Source organism: Mustela nivalis (assembly GCF_964662115.1).
Source record: "Mustela nivalis genome assembly, chromosome: 1".
In the NCBI taxonomy this organism is placed as follows: domain Eukaryota; kingdom Metazoa; phylum Chordata; class Mammalia; order Carnivora; family Mustelidae; genus Mustela; species Mustela nivalis.
This window is the reverse complement of record NC_139020.1, coordinates 52,421,231-52,434,170: the sequence shown is the minus strand read 5'-3', so window position 1 is coordinate 52,434,170 and position 12,940 is coordinate 52,421,231. Positions and strand designations below refer to the sequence as shown.

The 12,940-nt window shown below is 35.4% G+C and overlaps 1 protein-coding gene across 5 annotated transcripts in view; it reads left to right on the top strand.

The window, feature by feature from the left end:
- Nucleotides 1–12,940, top strand: part of CBLB (Cbl proto-oncogene B) — a 222,142-nt gene that overhangs the window by 144,131 nt on the left and 65,071 nt on the right. The window lies entirely within an intron of this gene.

Below are 12,940 nucleotides of genomic sequence, written 5' to 3'. Positions count from 1 at the left end.
AAATGGACATGCATGCTCATATGTTCTTTGAAATGAATGACCTGATCTTATACATCTTTCTTTATTCCAAACTGAAGGCTGAATGTGAATGTACAAAATATCAAATTATAGATTCTATTCAGTTCTAACAACTGAGGTTATAACAAATATCACACTGTCATTTTGACACAATAACTCTTCTACCTGAATCTTCTTCCTATCTGTTTTTTCATTCTGTTGTCTCATTCACTCATTCACTAACTCATTCATTCATTCGTTTTAAAAATATTTCATCCTTCCAACTCCCTGAATGACTGTAAGTCATTGTCCAGTAGAATGATTCAGTTTTCTTCTGTCTGCTATTTCAAATACCCATCTTTCTCCTGTTTATGAGCAGGGTTACAACTATATTATGAACTAATTCTTGCCTGTCTTAAACATATTGCATTTTTAAAATTAGTAATGCTTCTATCATAGCATGGAGGACTGAGCTGTTTGTATATTCCTGTTACCATGGTAATATCCTGTAGCTGGAGTTTATAAATACTTGCATACTGAACATATAGAATATCTTTTATTATTTGTTTTATAAATATAATAATGCTAATGTTACAGAAGCAAACAGAATGGATAAATCTACATGACAGCATATGGGTTACCATCCTAGAAATAGTCTATTTTATGATTTTAACTGGAAGATTTTTAGATTTTGCTTGAAATTGTACCACTGCCTGACTTCTCAAGCTGTCAGAATTTCTAGGATAACTGGATCTGAATGAGTCCTCAGATGAAGTCTAGGGTGTGATTGGTAAGATCATGTCCTTTTCTCTGACTTCAGTTAGATCAGAACAAAGAAAAGGTGTCTGTTGTCAGTCAAAGTTTTGTTTCATTTTGTCAAAGGTTTTAGGAATCTTAACAGTTCCTCAGCAGTTATGTTGATAGAACATATTTTTCACCAAATATGTAAAATTACAAACAAAGATTTGCATTCAAAATGAAAATGTTGACAGATTAAACATGTATATGAACTGAGATTGAGATTAATTCCTTAGGTCTTAAGCATTACATTATCTTGAAGCCATAGTTAAGCTTCAAGAAGCTTGAATGGCCATGTGAAAAGAAATACAGGTATAATCAGAGATCAAGGGAATTATTCTTTTATCTTTTTTATACATTCCCCTAATGTTTCCAGCATTGGTTAAAATACATATTATTAATTAAAAACTTCATATATTATCTAATTCTTGCTTTTCCCAATGCTAATGTGTGAGGATAGGACCCATGGTATTCCTGATCTCGAGGAAAGAGTTCACGTGCACACATCAGTGTTTTCAGGGAAATGCTGCTGTTTTAATGTGACTTGGGTTCCGACCACAGACGTCCACGTGGGAGTAGTAAAGACAAAACTTGCAAGAAAAGTGAAATACAAAAATAACAATAGATATTCAAATATAGGGCATGCTTCTCAACCACAGGCAGCTCTACCTCCTGAAGGTATTCAGAAATATGTGAGGACATTCTGATTTTCACAGTGACTGAGGGCTGGGAGAAACCTGTGGCATTTAGTGGCCTGAGATACAAGACCTCCGGCAAGCCATGGATCAGTCCTACCCAGGAAGAATTATTCTGCTTATGTGCCAGCAGTCTTCACCTCCCCCACTGGGTGATGCAGGTAGCCATGGCTGACACTAGACAATCCAAAGTCAACAGGTTCCTTTGCCACTTAACTACATTGTTTACTCATTTTCCTAAAGCCCTCCGTGCTAAATAGTAGGTGTTTTTTTTTTTTTTTTGTATTTTTGTGGGATTAACCAAGGGAAAATCTGCCTTTGTCCAAGGGCTATATGATGTTTTAGGTGACTGCAAAGATGTTACAGATTGCTTTAAAATAGTTTGAATAATGAGTAGTTTGGGAGAAGCAAGCACTTGAATTCATACCTGTACCTCTTTTGAGTCAGCGTCCTTATGGTAGACTGGAGATGAGATGCTGTGCCTTGCTCTCCTAGCCTTTGCCCTTTTTTTCCTTCCCAGAGATTTATATAGTGCCTGACACACAGTATGCCACTGAGAAGGGGGTTTTTGTTTTGTTTTAACTGAATGATCAATGGTGACACTGAAGAACAGTGCTCTTAAGGTCCCTGGAGCCCAGCATACTGGGTTTATGTTCTACTTAATAATCGATGTGCCTTGCATTGGTTAGTTAACTCCCTGTGCCTCAGTGACCTTGTCTGTGAAACCCTACTGAGAGTAAAGAGTTAATACATGTAGAGCTGTTGGAACAGAGTTGGTATGTAATAAATGTTAAGGATTAGTATTAGTTGTAATTAATATTATTTTGTAGATAGTTATTTAAGAGGAGATACTGCTCTGTTTCTGAGAATTAAATATCAGTATTTTTGAGATGTCTATGGAAAGTTTTTTTTCTTTTAGATATCGTTAGCTATCGTCATTTAGAAAGAACTGGACACCAAAACTGTGTTGGCTTGGCAAGCGGATGGTTGTGTTTCTTTGCTATGTTAATATCTACATAGTTTTAATTTCATGACATGGCTACAGTCAAATAATTTATCATAAAATCATCCTTTAGGTTTAAAACTCAAAGAAAATGCAAAGTTGCCAACATGTCAGCTGAAATCCTGTTTTAAACACTAAATAATTTAGATAAGCTTACAATAGTCTTGTTTTTCACATAGGCAAATTGAAATAAGTAGTCTCTAAGGTACAGTGAAGAGCTACAGTAACTAAACAGTAATTGTTTGTTGTTCAAACCAGTTATACCTGGTATTTTGTGAACCAGTATGGGTTTCACATGAGGGCATTTTTCAGTGACTGAAGTTTATTCCTTTAATCCCCAGAATGTTCTTGTTTCTCAGCCATCTTTATGGAAATATTTCTGAATTATATGTCACCCTTCCTGACTTTTCAAAATTGGTTATGCGGCTGAGTGAATCAAAGGGCATAAGAAGCCACTACAATCAGCCTGACATACTTCTTGAAGCTTACATTTGCTATGAGATTTCAGGGGAGGTTTCTCGAAGAGAGGGGAGCCATACATTTAAATTAAAATCGCATATAATATTTGGCTCAGGATGTAAAAATCATGTAGATGTTTAAAGTAAAATAGACACTTCAAAGAAATTTCAGGGCTGTAGATGCTGGTCACAAGCCAGGGGATTAGGTCCTCCTAAGGTACTTCAGGGGGGAGGTGTATAGCTCAGTGTAGTTAACAGTGTTTAACGTTTTAATGGAGCAGTGTCTCTGGGGTTATTCCACTTGCGAGGCTGTTTGCCCTTCTTTAAAGTACAATTTTATCCACCAGCTCCCTGTCAAACCTTAGGGAAGGCAACTCTTCCCTAAGTAGCAACTCTTCCACTCAGTAGCTCCTCAAGTTTAAGTTTGTAACCCTTTATCTGTTCTTCACTGCTTCTAATTTGTAATATCTGAAAATTTCTGGAAGTTGTTAGTGGAATGTAAATAGTAATAATAATTTAAAATATTGCATCTCATTTTATACACAAATATACGTATGCTTAGTAAGGTAACAAGGTGCCTTACATTATGTTCTTCTAGGAAAAAATACAGCAGAAATTTTCCCCCTCTTTTGAGGACTTTGTTTAGGGCTGGTTGTTTTTTTGTTTTGTTTCATCTCTGTATTTTAAGACTTTAAGAGTGGTTTTAGATTCACAGCAAAAGTGAGGGGAACGTACAGATTTCTCACATACCCCCACCCCCATCCCCATACATGTGTAGTAGCTTTCCCCATGAACAACTTTCCCCATCAGAGGGGCACATTTGTTACAACTGATGAACCTACATTGATTACCACCCAGAGTCCATGGTTTCCATTAGGATTCACTTTTGGCTCTGGGTTTGGAGAAATTTATAATGACACAGATCCTCTAAAATAGTATCATGCAGAGTATTTTCACTGCCCTAAAAATCCTCGGTGCTCCACCTTTTCTAGAATGTCATATAGTTGGAATCATATACTACGTACCTTCTCAGATTGGTTTCCTTCATGGTGTGATGCGCATTTAAAGTAGGTTTAGTTTTCTAAGACCACCAAAGTATCATCCAAAGTGGCTGTATCATTTTATATTCACACCAGCAATGAATAGGAGTTCCTGTTGCTCCACATCCTCTCCAGCATTTAGTGTTGTCAGTGTTCTTCATTTGGGCCATGGAAGAAGTGAATAGTGGTATATCATTGTTTTAATTTACATTTCCCTGATGGTATATGATAAGGAGCGGGATCTTTTTATATCTGCTTATTTGGCATCAGTATATCTTTGGCAAAGTATCTGTGAGGGTATTTGGCCCATTTTTAATTCAGTCATTTTCTTATTGTTGGGTTTTAACAGTTTTTTGGTGTATTGGGGATAACGGTCCTTTACAGATGTGTCTTTTCCATGTATTGTAGCCTGTCTTTTTATTCTCTTGATGGTTTCTTTTACATAGCAGAAATTTTTAATTTTAGTGATGTCTGACTTAACCACTTTTTTCTCTCATGGATCATGCCTTTGGTGTTGTATCCAAAAAGTGATCACCAAACCCAAGGTCGTCTTTATTTCTTTTATTTATCTTCTAGGGGTTTTATTAACTGTTGTGAAGGCACAAAGTCTGTATCCAAAAAAAAAAAAAAAAATTTTTTTTTGCATGTGGATGTCCACTTGATTCAGCACCATTTGTTGAAAAGACTGTCTGCTTCACTGTATTACCTTTGCTCTTTTGTCACAGATTAGTTGACTCTTTATATGGGTCCATTTCTGGACTCTTCATTATAGTTCATTGAAATATTTGGCTATCCTTTTGACCATTCTACAGAGCCTTGATTACTGTAGCCTTGTAGTAGATGTTGAGGTCAGGTAGTGTCAGTCCTTTTTGTTCTTCAATATCATGTTGGTTTATTTGTGGTCTTTTGTCTTGGTGCAAACTTTAGAAATTTGATGATACAAAAAAATAACTTGCCAGGATTTTGATTGGAATTGCATTGAATCTGTAAATCAAATTAGGAGGACTTTTTTACTCTCAGCTTCTCCCTAAATTCCTACATATTAAAGCTTCTGGAAGTGGAGCATCACATTCCTCATGTAAGTTTTTTTATTATCTAAAAACAGTAGTGCAGGTATTCCAGAATAGATAACATAAGCCATACTTGCCTATGAATCAGTGCATGTGTGTGTGATAAATATTTTTGTAATGGATACCCTCAGAAAAATATTCAGTATAGGCTGTTCTTTAAAAGACTCTAGGTTTTATGTTCACAAATTAACATGAGAAAAGAATCAAGAGGATAGTTAGCAGCAAGGAAACTATACTTAAAATGTTATATTTTAATGATAAAAGTTTCCTTAGTGTCCTTTATTAATTTTTCTGCATTTAGAGAAAAATGTTGACCTTCTAAGAGTCCTTCTCATCATCCTTATAATATGTGGATCTACCTTGTTCAGATATGAAAATTCATTAAGTAAAAATCTTGTTAGAAATATTATAAAATTGACTTTGATTATCTCTGGGATTGTCAGTACTCTCATCTTATTAGTAATTGGAGAGGTTTTCTCTTGTCCTATTTTTAATAATAGCCTGGCTGGGTTTGAGGTTTCTTACCAAATGTTTTGCCATTTCCATAATAATGGATCTTATTAAAGGTTTTATAAAGTTGCTTTTTAAAAAGGTATGGATAAAATGAAGAGTGACTAAAATAGAATGAATCCCCGATTATTATTGGTAATTGCTGAGCGTGCTGAGATGGGCTTTTGACTACTTCACTTCTTGGGCCTTTTCTCTCAGGATTTTCTGTTAAAATTGCAAATTTGGATTTCCCTATTCATTATGGTGGTCATTAGCATCCTTATTCTGAGTGCTAAAGAATTCTGTAAAGTTTGTCAGAGAAATAAAGAATAGTATTTATTCATTTCAGGAAGCAAAGGGCTAGGAAGAATTGGTAAGTATATAGACATAAAAGAATCAGATGTGGTCTTTAAATTTCTAGAGCACCAGGATTCCAATTTGTTAAAGACATACTTATCACTACCGGTATTTAAGAACTTAGGAGAAATTGTTAGACGAATATGCTGGTATGATGGTAATACAGGCAGGAGTTAAGGTACTTGGCTTTTGCACTTTGAAAGGAGCTGAAATGAAAAAAGATAATTTATTCTAAAGTTCTGAAAGCAAGTGTAATAGTAGAAAAAAGTGAGAATTACCCAAGATCAAGATAAAGGAATGGAATTATAAAAATCAACCATTCTGTAATGTGAAAGTGTGCTTCCATCTTCCCAACTCTTGTAGTTGCATTTATGTGAATGGTTGTTTTATATGGTGCAATAAATTCTCTAAAGTTAATTCCATGTCCATACCCTGTTCCTATTCTTAACTAATTTTTCCATAGCTTTCCATTTCTTTACCCTAACTTAATAAAATAGGCAGATAAAGATGGAGTGACCAAAGAAGGACTCCATTTAAGGAAGTGGCAGAATGGACAAGATCTTTTAAAGTATCCCTTGATTACTGTGTCTTCTTATTACACTAATTAGATTTTATTTATTCATTAGGAGATTAAAACCAGAAGAACAGAGGTAAAGTCTCTGCAATAAGATAATGAAGAAAATAAATTAAACTGGGGAGAAAGCATTTACAACAATTGTAACATTAATTGAGGTTCACTATCCCAATAAATAAAGAGCTCATTTCAATGAGAGGTACCTAAAATAATATAGATAACAAGACAAAGAACATACAAAACCAGTAAGCTAGAGAAGAAATGCACAGGGCAAACAAAAACAAAACAAAACAAAACAAAAACAAAAATTGCATTATTTCTAACTATTAAAGCAGTTCAAAGTGAAACATCAACATATGCCACTGAAATGCCAGTCAACTATTGAAGTAAACAAATTCAAAACTAAAAATACTTTATGCTTTTGAGGTTTGTGCAGTGGTAACCATCATACATAACTGGTAGAAGAATAAATTGTTTTTAACATGTGAAAGGGTCTAATGCATATTCATAAAATTTTACCCAGTTTAGTTATGAGCATATTATCCTATGCTCAAAGCATTCTGTGATTCTCCCCTTAAAAATTAAAATGCATGTCAACTATAGTCAAATAAAAAGTATTTTTTAATTAAATAAAGTCAAAGTCTCAACAAAAAAATTAAAATGTGTATGACCAAAGACTTCATGTTATCACTTTATAATAGAAGAAAATTGAGAATAACCCAAGTGTTCATGGCAGGAAATAATTATGTAAATGTTGGTATATCCATATAATTCATCCTTTAAAATTATATTCATGAAGAATGTTTAATGGCAGTTAGAATTCTTTTGCTGTAATACTGTTAGCCAATATAGTGTACATTAAAAATGTGTATGTGTGATTAAGAAAGATCACCATTGGCTATGTATACATGTCCTCAAAACCTCTATATATTTTCCTATAATTCCAAATTTTATGTAGTGAATTATGTTCTTTAAAATGAGAGAAAAAAAGTGGAATGGTAAAAATGTAGTTGTGAAGACAGAGGAAATGAGCACCAAAATCAATACAACTTATTTATTATGGTGAACAGTTTGACAGCACCCATACCCTTCAACCTGTTAACCTCCTCTTTACTACTTCTGCTCTTATTACTTATTTCTATATTTAAGATGCTTTCCAGATCAAGATGAAAAAAATAAAAATGCTTGTTAAATTCTAGAAGTTTGTGTTAATAATCAGAATTCATAACAGCAAATAATCCAAGTGACATTTTTGACTTTTGAACGCATTGTAAGACTTTAGTCTAATTATTTGTTTAGGTATTTGTTGAGGCCTTGAGAATGAGAGGAATTGTCTAGGACAAAATAAGAAATAAGGATGGGAACCTTTTGTTTAAGGATATCTCTAATAGAATTATCTTTTGGTAGTGAAGTTGAGCAAACTTTGACTGGAACTCTGGAGATGTAATAGATGGTATTTTATCAGTTATATATCAAAAGAGTCAACACTCCTAATTATATCATCCAAATAAAAATCAAATGTTTTGTAGCAGCTTTTATTTCATTTAATGTTATTAGCCTATAAGTCCTCCATGAAATGGTTTAACCTTTTTGAAATCCACAGGTGGATATTAACATAGGAGTGATTTGTGCAAGACTGTATGGCATTTTAAAGTTCTAGCTGCATTCAAATATTACATATGGAAAATATACATGGAGGAAGTCAGATTACATGTCTAATTTTATGGTCATTGTTTTTTATAATCAGTTGGCTTTAGGACTTCAGTTTGACAGTTAGCCACACTTGAAATTCACATATTCCAATCAAGTGTATCCTGCCTGAGCCACGAAAATACCTCACTGTTACTATTCAGGATTAAATAAACATTTTCCTACTCTTCTACTCAAGGAGTTTTATGTACATGTGCTAAATCTGCATTTCTATAAAGAATGGAGATAGTAGTGGTTGTGAGGACTGTAGACACATCAGTAAGAGGTGTGTAAGTTAGCACAGTTCAGTCTTAGAATTGAAATCCAAGCCAGAGAATAAATTCCAGACTTGTTTGTCCTTGCCCTTTCCCCCCACAATTTCCTTTATCATACACATCAGAAGTAGAGAACAGTAAATGGCCCGAGTGATCTTGGGATGGGGATTAGACCTGTGGGACAAGACACAGGAGGAAGGGCTGAGGGAAATGGCTGACTGTAGAATCTATCTGGAAAAGACTAAAAATCGGCCAACTAAAGGTGACTGGCTACATGCCTGTGTCACACCTCAGCCGTAGAGTCATTTGTCCTTCCTACCTACAAGGGGAAATTCTGATACTGTGGAATCACAGTCCTTTAAAAGACCGTTAAATATCTTCTCCCATCCCGTGGGTTGCCTCTTTGTTTTCTTGACTGTTTCCTTTGCTGTGCAGAAGCTTTTGATTTTGATGAAGTCCCAAAAGTTCATCTTTGCTTTTGTTTCCTTTGCCTTTGGAGACGTATCTTGAAAGAAGTTGCTGTGGCTGATATCAAAGAGATTACTGCCCATGTTCTCCTCTAGGATTCTGATGGATTCCTGTCTCACATTGAGGTCTTTTATCCATTTTGAGTTTATCTTTGTGTACGGTGTAAGAAAATGGTCGAGTTTCATTCTTCTACATATAGCTGCCCAGTTTTCCCAGCACCATTTATTGAAGAGACTGTCTTTTTTCCACTGTATATTTTTTCCTGTTTTGTCGAAGATTATTTGCCCATAGAGTTGAGGGTCCATATCTGGGCTCTCTACTCTATTCCACTGGTCTATGTGTCTGTTTTTATGCCAGTACCTTTCTGTCTTGGTGATCACAGCTTTGTAGTGAAGCTTGAGATCAGGTAACGTGATGCCCCCCGTTTTATTTTTGTTTTTCAACATTTCCTTAGCGATTCGTGGTCTCTTCTGATTCCATACAAATTTAGGATTATTTACTCCAGCTGTTTGAAGAATACCGGTGGAATTTTGATCAGAATAGCATTAAAAGTATAGATTGCTCTAGCATTAAAAGTATAGACATTTTAACAATGTTTATTCTTCCGAACCAAGAGCATGGAATGGTCTTCCATCTTTTTGGGTCTTCTTCAATTTCTTTCATGAGTGTTCTGTAGTTCCTCGAGTACAGATCCTTTACCTCTTTGGTTAGGTTTATTCCCAGGTATCTTATGGTTCGTGGTGCTATAGTAAATGGAATCGATTCTCTAATTTCCCTTTCTGTATTTTCATTGTTAGTGTATAAGAAAGCCACTGATTTCTGTACATTGACTCTGTATCCTGGCATGTTGCTGAATTGCTGTATGAGTTCTAGTAGTTTGGGTACGGAGTCTTTTGGGTTTCCCATATAAAGTATCGTGTCATCTGCAAAGAGAGAGAGTTTGACTTCTTCACTACCAATTTGGATACCTTTTATTTCTCTTTGTTGTCTGATTGCTGTTGCTAGGACTTCTAATACTATGTTGAACAAGAGTGGTGAGAGTGGGCAAATGACAGTACAGTATTTTAGAGGGCACGGATTGCATGGAGCACTGGGTGTGGTGCAAAAATAATGAATACTGTTATGCTGAAAATAAAAAATAAATTTAAAAAACCGTTAAATATTCCAATATTATATACTGACAGAGTACAGTTTAAAGGAGAAATAATTTTAGATCTACATTAAATCAATCTATTTGCTTCTCTTTATTTTCAGAAGGGAAAAAAGGGCCAACTTTCCATTCTCATTGAGTTGATGAGTTTTGATGTCATGAATTTTTAATGTCTCATCGAAAAATTTAATTATGAGCTGGGGTGTGAAGCATTGTGTTTGGTGTCTTTTCTCCTTACACTATCAAATAAGAAGGAAAATGGTGATTATCCAAATAAATTTCAATTGGCCATTTACGTAACCTCTACTAAAACTGCCTGCTAAGAATGTTTACAGATGTTCATAGTTAGCATTGAATTTTGCCAGCAATAAAAGTTAATGCAGAGTTTCAGTACTCTTTTTTTTTTTAAGATTTTATTTATTTATTTGACAGAGAGAAACACAGTGAGAGAGGGAACACAACCAGTGGGAGTGGGAGAGGGAGAAGCAAGCTTCCTGCTGAGCAGAGAGCTAGATGCAGGGCTCCATCCCAGGATGCTGGGATCATGACCTGAGCTGAAAGCAAAACTTAACAACTGAGTCACCTAGGCACCCCACTGTACTCTTAATTACAGAATTGTTCATAGAGCGAAAGGTTCAGCAAATAATAATGCATTATTAATCTAAAAGGCATTGTTAAATTATCTACTCTTACGTGGGGATTTTACTATAATTCAGGAGAACTCAGGAAAATAAATACATTATGGTAAATTTAGTCCACATAATCAGTAATGATGAAATGTTTTTTTTTTCTTCACTTACAAATATATCTTCCATAAAATCCTTCTCAGTCAACTTACAGATATTGTAATGCTTCAAAATGAATTAGTTTTTTCAGGAGGATGCTATATAATCACCTTGAGACTTAGTATGAATTGTGCTTAAGCAAAGTCTGCTTCTAGTTATATTCACGAAGCTGTTGAGAGTGTGCTTTTGGGGAGGTATCTAGAAGTTCAAGGTTATTGCTGCACCACACACATGGGTTTAGATGTCTCTCCTGAGGATTTTCAGTATACCCTTTCAATAACTAACAGTCATTTCACATCAAATCAAACCCTTTATTTAAACATATTAAGAATTTGGTAACTTTAAATATTAATAGTTAAAGCAAAAGTCAAGGTCTAATAGTGTTGGTGGGCTGTTGGCTATGTCCGAATTCTCTTTTTCAGGTAATGAAGGAAGCAGGAAGAGAGTTGTGGAAGAAAAGTGTTCAGAGGGGCAGAGGTTTTATTCAGCGTCTGCTTTGTGTGCACCTAGCCCTGAAAACTTTCTCTCTTAACAACTATAAATGGATAAAGTGCTATATATTCACACACACACACACACACACACACACAGTGTTAAAAATACTTTGTTGATCTGTGTGTGTGTGTATGTGTGTAGTTTGGAATAGTGACTGTGGATAGTTTTGCTTCTTGGGTCTGTTTTGTAAAGCACAATAACCAGATCAACAAAGATCAACAAAGCGTTTTTATCGGGTGATATTTTGCTAATTCTCAGAGAATGTAATTTATCCTAATGGGAATGGTGGAGAATTAAGAGATTCTGAGACATCTCCTGATCTAAAATACCATGATACTGTGACGACCATAGTTTATATCAGGATTTCTTTCTCTTATATGTATGATCATTTTTATTCCGGAAGGTTCAGATTCCTGGCCATGTGAAGCTCCATGTCTTTTTGGGTAGAATCGTTATTTTATTTAAAAATCATTGGCTGTGTTAAAATCAGTTTGTTATGACTACGGAGTTTCTACTTTTTCTCTTCTAATTTAATGATAATTGAGTTTGGTTTTTTGGTTTATTTGTGTTTTTTTGCCTCTCACAGGGTGAGAAATATAAAAAAGAATCATGGAAGTACTAAAGAGAAGAAAAGGTTCTTAAAATTGTCATGTGATATTATGGATAAATTTGTTGACCTATTTTATTAGTTGGCACCCTTGAGAGAAACAAAGAATTGACAGTTTAGCAATGTCATGACAATATTCAGGCATATCTGAGGTATTGTCTAGATGATTTTGTGTAACCACTCAAATTTATTTTTAAGAAGCCTCAGGGTGCTTTGTGGCTCAGTCTGTTAAGCATCTGTCTCTTGGTTTCGGCTCAGGTCATGATCTAATGGGTCCTGAGATGGAGCCCCACGTTGACCTCTCTGCTCAGCAGGGAGTCGGTTTGAAGTTTCTCTCCCTGTGCCTTGACCCCTCCCAATAGAAAAACAAATCTGTGGAAAAAAAAAAAAAAAGCCTTTACAGTAGGGACCATAACTCCCCACTCTGTAAGTGTGGTCTGAATTCCATGCAGAGAGTATAGAATGGAAGGGGGAAGAAAAAAGGAGTAACTTGACAGGGAAGAAACCTTGACAGATAGTATCTTAGCCATGTAATCAAGGTCAGCATCAACAAGGATGAATCTTGTTGGTGGTGTGTCTCTTGATATAATGTGGTTAATATATTACTTCACTTTTGTCTTCCTTCCAAAGCCCCATAGCCCTGGTCTAATCTTGAGAAAAACACCAAACAAACTCCAATTTTAGTTAATTAGAAAAAACTTTACACAATGTAGCTAAGTGTGGTATGAACACAAATCGATCATGCCCTCTCAGATAAAGACAGAATGGCCAAATCTTTGTCACTGTTGCTACAGCTCAAATTTTTTTTTTTAAGATTTATTTATTTATTTGACAGAGAGAGATCACAAGTAGGCAGAGAGGCAGGCAGAGAGAGAGAGGAGGAAGCAGGCTCCCTGCTGAGCAGAGAGCCCGATGCGGGACTCGATCCCAGGACCCTGAGATCATGACCCGAGCCGAAGGCAGCGGCTTAACCCACTGAGCCACCCAGGC